The following is an 8795-nucleotide window of genomic DNA, read 5'->3' as shown; positions in this document are numbered from 1 at the left end:
TGTGAGAGTGAAGAGACATAAGTGTGTAGACATTAGCTGCAGCAGCTGAGTTGCACCTTTACTTTTCCAACCGTCTCAGTGCCTTTTTTTTACCTTTCTCTGCTGGTGTTGCAGGTGAGATCAGCCTTCGCCGTTCAAGGAAGCCTGAGAAGCCCGTCGGGCACAACAGAGAGAGAAGAAACAGAGACAGGGAAAGATAGAGAGATGCATGCAAAGAAAATAAAGAGTATAAATGTCAGGTTTTGCAAACGACCAGAATTTAAGTTACAGATTGGGAGAGATTCCTTCTCGGGTCTTGAAATCTTGCAAGAGAAGATTGGACGCTCAATTAAAAGTATCTCTGATGCTGGGAGAGAGGTAAATGCGGTCAATTAACTCCAATTAATCTATTTGAGCATTGAAGAGATCTTTAAACAGTTGGGGGTTGCGAGCAGAATTCAAACCTCGGCAGGAAAACCCAAATGGGGTTTTGAGACCAACGCTTGAACCACTCGGCCATCGCAGCTGTGAACGGCATGTTCGTTTAGACAGCATTCCATATAGGAGCATGTCACTTCTACAAAAACAAGCATTGGTGGTTCAGGGGTAGAATTCTCGCCTGCCACGCGGGAGACCCGGGTTCGATTCCCGGCCAATGCAAGATCGTTTTGCATTCTGCACCAATGAGGAACTTCGGAACAGGATTGTGGTATTTGGTCCGTCGAGCCTGTTCCGCAACTCAATACGATCATGGCTGAGTTGTGACCGAAATCCCTGCATCCGCCTTACTCCCATATCTCGAAATATCTTTGGTTCACAAAAATCGATAAATCACGGGTTTGAAATTAACAATTGAGCTCGCATCAACTGCTGTTTATGGAAGAGAGTTCCAAACTTCTCCAACACTTTGCTTGCAGAAGTATTTCCTAACTTCACTCCTGAAAGTCTGACTCTAATGTTTAGCCTATGTCCCCAAGTCCCAGACACCCCAACGAGCGGAAATAGTTTCTATCCATCTACCACATCAGTTCCTCTTAATATCTTGAACATTTCGATCACATCAACCCTTAATCTACTAAATTGAAGGGAATACAACTATAGTTTGTGTAATCTCTCCTCGTAATTTATCGCTTGGAGTCCAGTTATCTTTCTAGTAAATCACACTGCACTCCCTCCAAGGCCAATATATCCTTCCTAAGGTGCGGTGCCCAAAACTGAACACAGTACTCCAGGTGTGGTCCAACCAGAGCTTTGTGTAGCTGTAGCATAATGTCTATTCTCATCCTCTAAACATATAGGCCACCATTCCATTAGCCTTTTGGATTATATTCTGTTCTTGTCCATGACATGTTATTGATCTATGGACATGGACACCTAAGTTCCTTTGGAACTGCACAGTTTCGAATTTTTCACCTTTTATAAAGTATTCTGATCTATCCTTTTGAGGTCCAAAGTGGATGACCTCACACTTGCCTAAATTGAAATCCATTTGCCACAGTTTTGCCCATTCATTCATTATATTAATGTCTCTCTGGAATTTACCAGAATGATACACGGACTTCAAGGGTTAAGTTACGAAGAGAGATTACACAAATTGGGGTTGCATTCTCCAGAGTTTCGAAGGTTAAGGGGTGATCTGATCGAAGTTTATAAGATATTAAGGGGAACAGATAGGGTGGATAGAGAGAAACTATTTCCGCTGGTTGGGGATTTTGGAAGTAGGGGGCAATGTCTAAAAATTAGAGCCAGACCTTTCAGGAGCGAGATTAGAAAACATTTCTACACACAAAGGGTTGTAGAAGTTTGGAACTCTCTTCCGCAAATGGCAATTGATACTCGCTCAATTTATAAATTTAAATCTGAGATAGATAGCTTTTTGGCAACCAAAGGTATTAAGGGATATGGGCCAAAAGCAGGTATATGGAGTTAGATCACAGATCAGCCATGATCTTATCAAATGGCGGAGCAGGCACGAGGGGCTGAATGGTCTACTCCTGTTCCTGTGTTCCTCTTCCTATATAATCTGCACTGCTTATAACGCTGCCCATTTTGGTGTCATCGGCAAACTTCCATATGTCGCTCCCTGACCCGTCATCTAATATCAATGAGACCACCTGAATAGGGGGAGATTCACATTCAGCATCAATCTCTGCATCATCTTGAGACATTTTATTTACTTCACATGTGTTGCACTTTGGAAACTTCAGCACTCTGTCCTCTGGAGCTCAAACATGCTCTTTAATCCTACCAACAGGAACACTGAAACGATGTCAGAAGCCAATTGGTGAATTTTACACTCAACGTCGCGGAACAGCAAGAGCTTATTGGGGATTTTACTCCGGGACTCTCAGATATTATTCAATCAAAGCCCCCGAAACAAGAATCATACATCTAGACCAACCAGACGCTGTTACTTACATCATGCAGCCAGTTTAAAGTTTCGCTGTCTCCCATAGCCGATCGGCTACCCTTTCAGACCTCTTCTGTCCATCCAATCTCGTTTTCTATTCCGGTATACAGCAATATCAAGTTGTACACTAACTATTTCCAGTCACCAATACTAGTTTCCCTTTACTAAATTGGTTTCGTCTCTACGACTTATATTATCAAGCAAGACATTTCAGAATTATTTGCTGGGAAACTACATTGCTTTGGAGGATACTGAGAGGTGTCGATAAAAAGAGGGACCTTGGAGTGCATGTCCACAGATCCCTGAAGGTAAGAGGAGAGGTAGTTAAGGTGGTTAAAACGGTATAAAGGATACTTTGCTTTATTAGCCGAGGCATAGAATGTAAGAGCAGGGAGGTTATTCTAGAACTGAATAAAACACTAGTTCGGCGACAGCTGGAGTATTGCGTACAGTTTTGGTCACCACATTACAGGAAAGATGGGACGACACGAGAAATGGTACAGAGATTTACGACGGTGTTGCGAAGAATGGAGAATTTTGGCTATGAGGATAGGTTGGATAGTCTGAGGTTGTTTTCTCTGGAACCGATGAGGCTGAGGGGAGATTTAATTGAGGTGTATAAAGTTATCACGGGCCTCGATAGAGTGGATAGGAAGGACCTGATTCACGTAGCAGAGAGTTCAATAAAAAGGGTCATAGATTTAAGGTAATTGGTAGAAGGATTAGAGTGGAGCAGAGGGGAATTTTTTTCCACCCAGCGGGTGGTGGGGGTCTGGAACTCACTGCCTGAGAGGGTGGGAGAAGCAGAAACCCTCATCGGGTTTCAAAAGCACTTCAATATGCACTTGAAGAGCCGTAACCGACAAGACTACGGACTAAACGCTGGTAAGTCGGGTGATGCTGGATATCTCTTTTCCGACCGGTACAAACATGATGGGCCGAATGGCCTCCGCTAACGTAAATTTTAATGATTCTATGATTCTATGATATAATTGCCGTCTGTCTCGGCATGGTGATAATATACACTCTCCCATAAGTATACTTTAATCAAATTGGTGCTTTGTTTCACTGTGAGAGCGAAGATACATTAGACATCGACTGCAGCAGCTGGGTTGCACCTTTACTTTTCCTACCGTCTCAATCTTTCATTGTTGCAGGTTCGATCAGCCAACGCCGTTCACGGAAGCCTGAGAAGTCCATCAGAGGACAACACAAGAGACAGAGACAGGGAGAGATAGAGAAATGCATGCAAAGAAAATAAAGAGCATAAACAGAATCATAGAATCATAAAATGGTGACAGCAGAGAAGGAGGCCATTCGTCCCATCGAGCTCGTGCCGGCTCGTTGTTAAAGCAGTCAAGATAGTCCCATTCCCCCGCTCCTTCCCGTTAGCCCTGAATTTATTTCCCTTCAAGTATTTATCCAATTCCTTTTTGAAAGCCACCTTTCAATCAGCGCATTCCAGATTACAACTACTCGCTGGGTAAAGACGTGTTTCCTTACGTCGCCTTTGGTTCTTTTGCCAATCACCTTAAATCTGTGTCCTCTGGTTCTCGACCCTTCCGCCAATGGGAACAGTTTCTCTTTATTTATTTATTCCAACCCTTCATGATTTTGAACACTTCGATCAAATCTCCTCTTAACGTTCTCTGATCTAAGAACAACCCCAGCACCGGGTAAATGCGGTCAATTAGCTTCAATTCATTTATTGGAGCATTAAACAGCTCTTTAAACATTACTGTGACATTATGGTAGCGCGGCCTCGCGGTCGTAGGTGTTAAATTTAATTTCTATAGAGGCGTGGGTTTGAATCCCACTGCTGTTAGAATTTCTGCCAAAGTTTATTTTGATCTGTTCACAGAAAACCCGATTGTCGTGCGATGGAGCAGAGGATGTGAAAGAAGCTGAAAGTGAACGTGCAGATATTATTTTCATCAGGGGAGCAGGACACGTTTCCACAGGTAAGGGCCTCTCACCTTAAGATTCTTTGCAGCAGAGTAGGAGAGGTGATCAAAGTGACCGGGCTCCAGCAGCGCAATCAGTCAGTGCGCGGTCCTTATATGACCGGACAAGGTCTGGAAATGGCGAGGTTGTTCGTCGAGTCTCACCTCGATCAACGAATCCTTTTCCTTGTGAACATTTCGAACGGAGCTGAAGGTATAATTACGGTGTTCCAAAAAGCATCAATTATTTGTATCGCCACGTGGTTCCTCTTGTTGTAATATCAGATGAGATATTCAGTGTTATTAGTTTACAGGAGGGAGGCTGCGGTATTGGAGCCGCAAACTATGATTTTGATCCATCTACAAATTATGGGATTTAGCTTGAGCTTTCACCCTGCGCGTTAGACCGCTCAGTCACGATACTTTCCATATTGCGATCTTCAGGAGCTACTTTCACAGGAATAGAATTACTGCAAGCAAGAATTCTACCCCTCAAGCACCAATGCTCGCACGGCAGCAGGATGAATGTGTCCAGTTGGAAACCTGACTGAAGGAACATGCAGTCTGACAGAGCCGGAAGTCCAGCAGATTGACTTTTGTGGTGAGCAGATGATGTGCCTCCTTCTTGAGAGTGTTTCGCCAATCCAGCTCAGAGTGGATTAAGCATTATAAATTCGGGTGGGACTGGAGCCACTTGTATCAGATGAAGTGTAGGGGGTTATTTCCCTTCCTTGACGAGCATTAATGATCCTGTTGCGGTTTTGCTGCAAAATTTCACTTCCCAGCGCCGAAATCACCGAACCCTGAACTAAAATTCAACGATGGTGAGATTCGGACACACAACCTTTGCAGTGATTAGAAGAAGTCCCACGTGCTACCCATGGCACCACAAATCGGCTATCGATTAGGTTATTTCACGTTACCCATATGCTGCTTTGGAACTTTTGCTGCGGTGCAGTAAGTGGTTCAAAAGCTCAGTGGGGATTCACAGCGCTCCTGAGAAATCGACACAGGGACGGTTTGTGCAATGCATAGTCCTCTCTCTCGCTCCCATTTGCTCACTCTCGCTTTCTCTCTTGAGCTCTCACTCTCCCCGTTTATCTCAAGAGGGCTGGAAAACAAGGGGTGGATGTTATGTTACAGCTGCACAGAACTCTGGCAAGACCCCAACTGGAGGATTGCATTCAGTTCCGGGCACCCACCTCAGGAAGGATGTATTAACCTGGACGCTCGAGGGGCTGGATGGTCTACTCATGTTCCTAAGTTCCAATGAATGGAACAATAATTCAAGTATCGAGACCCTAATATATCAGGATGAGTGAGTGAAGAATGTTTTCTGTTTGAAGTACTGATTTCATTAATTGAATACTCCCAGTGTCCTACCTCATTGCAGCCCAGTCCGGACAAACTGCTCGCACAGAGTGGCATTTTCTGTGAGAACACGAAAGACTTGTTCAGGCCATGACAGTACCGAGTGCGGGTAGGCCTGCGCGTGAAATGGAAAAGTGAGGTGAAATACTCCAACAAGCAGCGGATGTCTCTGTTTCCATTTCCAAAATGCACGCACGCACGGGCCCATGATCCCCACTCACACTCTCCTTCCAATCTCACACACCTTTGCTTTGGTTTGAAATCGTGTATGTTTTCACAATGGGATTTAATTTGAAGAAAGCAGTGCTGTAACAACCCGGGGATATTGAAGAGATGCAGTACAAGAAGATACATAAAAGGCAAATGATAACAATGACTGTTCTCACACTGTGAGCTACAGTTAAAGGCTGACAACATTTAAAATCTCATGCAGCAGGTCCGGGTCCAAATCTTTCACGTGGCATCTCCTTCTGTTTCTGTCACTCCTTTTCCTCCACGGAGAGTGGATTTGGAATTCCTGTGCGGCTGCATTGCGCATTTTCCAGATCTGCTTCGAGCGCAATTCGCTTCAGTTCATGAATTGCAGATATTAGTTTGATCAAGGGGAGAGGACACCTTTTCACAGGCAAGGGCTGTTCATCCTATTGTTTTTCTAGCAGAGTAGGGCAAATCATCAAAGTAACCGGATTGGGTGAACTGTCCGTACAGGTGCCTGGTGGGCTCGTGGTTATGATTCGGCGTTCACACCTATATCATTAATTACATGAAACCAAATAAACTCGACGAAAAGAGGAATATTTCTGTAAACACCATTAACCAACCTATAACATTCTGTTGCAGACTGAAAGAGACGCCAACGTGGTTAACGAGTGACAGTCACAAGTTTAATAATGATTTGTTTTGTATGTGAAACGCTTTTCAGACTGCATTTTAGGAGACTGGTTGTACAGCATGCTGGAGTAAAACATGCCACAATGTCGTGATCGCGGGTTTGATTCCTGTATGGGCTGATAAGGGCCTTTGTTTTGGGTTTTCGTAATTTTAAAATCCAAGCTTTACAATCAGATCCACAGACAAATTCACGGGACAATTTTATTGAATAACATCCATTGCAACTTTACCCCTGGGCCGGAGAAACACGTCTTTCTTTTTCTTTTTCTTTCTCCGGTTTGCAGAGAAACATTCAACTCGCGGCCTGTTCCCATTAATGATCATCAGCAACAACAGAAAGACAGAGCGGGTCTGACCGCCCCGAGATGTGGAAAAGGGATCAGTTTAGAACAAATGCATCAAATCAAATGGTCACCCGGCACAGAGAGGAAAAACCAAGAGGAAAAGGCAGAAGGTAGCAGAGAAATAAAAACCAAATGCAGACGATATAAATATTTCCCATCGTTGATGTCTCTCTGTTCCATCCCCAATCCTTCAGTGGCGGGGATAAAATTTCACTGCAAATAAATGCGAGAATCGACCCAAAGAAGAAGAAACTAAATAACCAAAAACTGCCAAACACTGGGTTACACCAAAGACCTTTAAGTTTTCAGTCTAATGCAACCGCGACTGAGCTGTTGGGACACCAAAGCAAATGCAATTTTTCGCCATTGTCTTGCAAGAAAATATCACCCCAGCGACGCCTTGCTGTTTATTACTGCACTTCATATATAAACATCACACTCATATATACACACTCACAGTTCATATATAAACATCGCACTCATACATACACACCCACAGTTCATAGATAAACACCACACTCATATATACATACCCACAGTTCAAGATATAAACACCGCACTCATGCACATAACAACAGTTCATATATAAACATCGAACTTATATATACACACTCACAGTTCATATATAAACATCACACTCATATATGCACACCCACAGTTCATATATAAATATCACACTCATATATACACACCCACAGTTCATAGATAAACATCGCACTCATATATGCACACCCACAGTTCATATGTCAATACTGCACTCATATATACACATCCACTGTTCGGATATAAACATCTCACTCATACACACTCACACACAGTTCATATTTAAACATCGCACACCTATATATACACCGACAGTTCATATATAAACATCGCACCCACATATACAAATCCACAGTCCATATATCAACATCGCACTCATAGAAACATACCCACATTTCATATATAAACATCGCACGCATATATAAACACCCACAGTTCATATATAAACATTGCATTCATACACACTCACCCACAGCTCATATATAAATATCGCATTCATTGATAGTCACCCACAGCTTATATATAAAAATCGCATTTTTTTTATTCGTGCATGCGATGTGGGCGTCGCTGGCGAGGCCAGCATTTATTGCCCATGCCTAATTGGCCTTCCAGAACTGCTGCAGTCCGTGCGGTGAAGCTTCTCCCATAGTGCGGTTAGGAAGGGAGTTCCAGGATTTTGACCCAGCGACGATGAAGGAACGGCGATATATTTCCAAGTCGGGATGGTGTGTGACTTGGCGGGGAACGTGCAGGTGGTGTTGTTCCCATGTGCCTGCTGCCCTTGTCCTTCTCGGTGGTAGAGGTCGCGGGTTTGGGAGGTGCTGTCGAAGAAGCCTTGGCGAGTTGCTGCACTGCATCCTGTGGATGGTAAACACTGCAGCCACGGTGCGCCGGTGGTGAAGGGAGTGAATGTTTACGGTGGTGGATGGGGTGCCAATCAAGCGGGCTGCTTTGTCCTGGATGGTGTCGAGCTTCTTATGTGTTGTTGGAGCTGCACTCATCCAGGCGAGTGGAGAGTATTCCATCACACTCCTGACTTGTAACTTGTGGATGGTAGAAAGGCTTTGGGGGGTCAGGATGTGAGTAACTCGCCGCAGAATATCTGACCTGCTCTTGCAGCCACAGTATTGATATGGCTGGTACAGTTAAGTTTCTGGTCAATGGTGAGACCCAGGATGTTGATGGTGGGGGATTCGGCGATGGTAATGCCTTTGAATGTCCAGGGGAGGTGGTTAGACTGTCTCTTATAGGAGATGGTCATTGCCTGGCCCTTGGCTGGCGCCAATGTTACTTGCCACTTATGAGCCCAAGCCT

The 8795-nt window shown here is 44.1% G+C and overlaps 1 non-coding gene across 1 annotated transcript; it reads left to right on the top strand.

Annotated features, from left to right (window-relative positions):
- The first annotated feature begins 568 nt into the window (after positions 1-568).
- trnag-gcc (transfer RNA glycine (anticodon GCC)) lies at positions 569-639 on the top strand. The gene has a single exon. It is a non-coding gene; the product is annotated as a tRNA-Gly (tRNA).
- The last annotated feature ends 8156 nt before the right edge of the window (positions 640-8795 follow it).

Source organism: Heptranchias perlo, unplaced genomic scaffold (assembly GCF_035084215.1).
Source record: "Heptranchias perlo isolate sHepPer1 unplaced genomic scaffold, sHepPer1.hap1 HAP1_SCAFFOLD_73, whole genome shotgun sequence".
NCBI classification, from domain to species: Eukaryota; Metazoa; Chordata; class Chondrichthyes; order Hexanchiformes; family Hexanchidae; genus Heptranchias; species Heptranchias perlo.
This window is presented reverse-complemented; position numbering and strand designations above follow the sequence as displayed.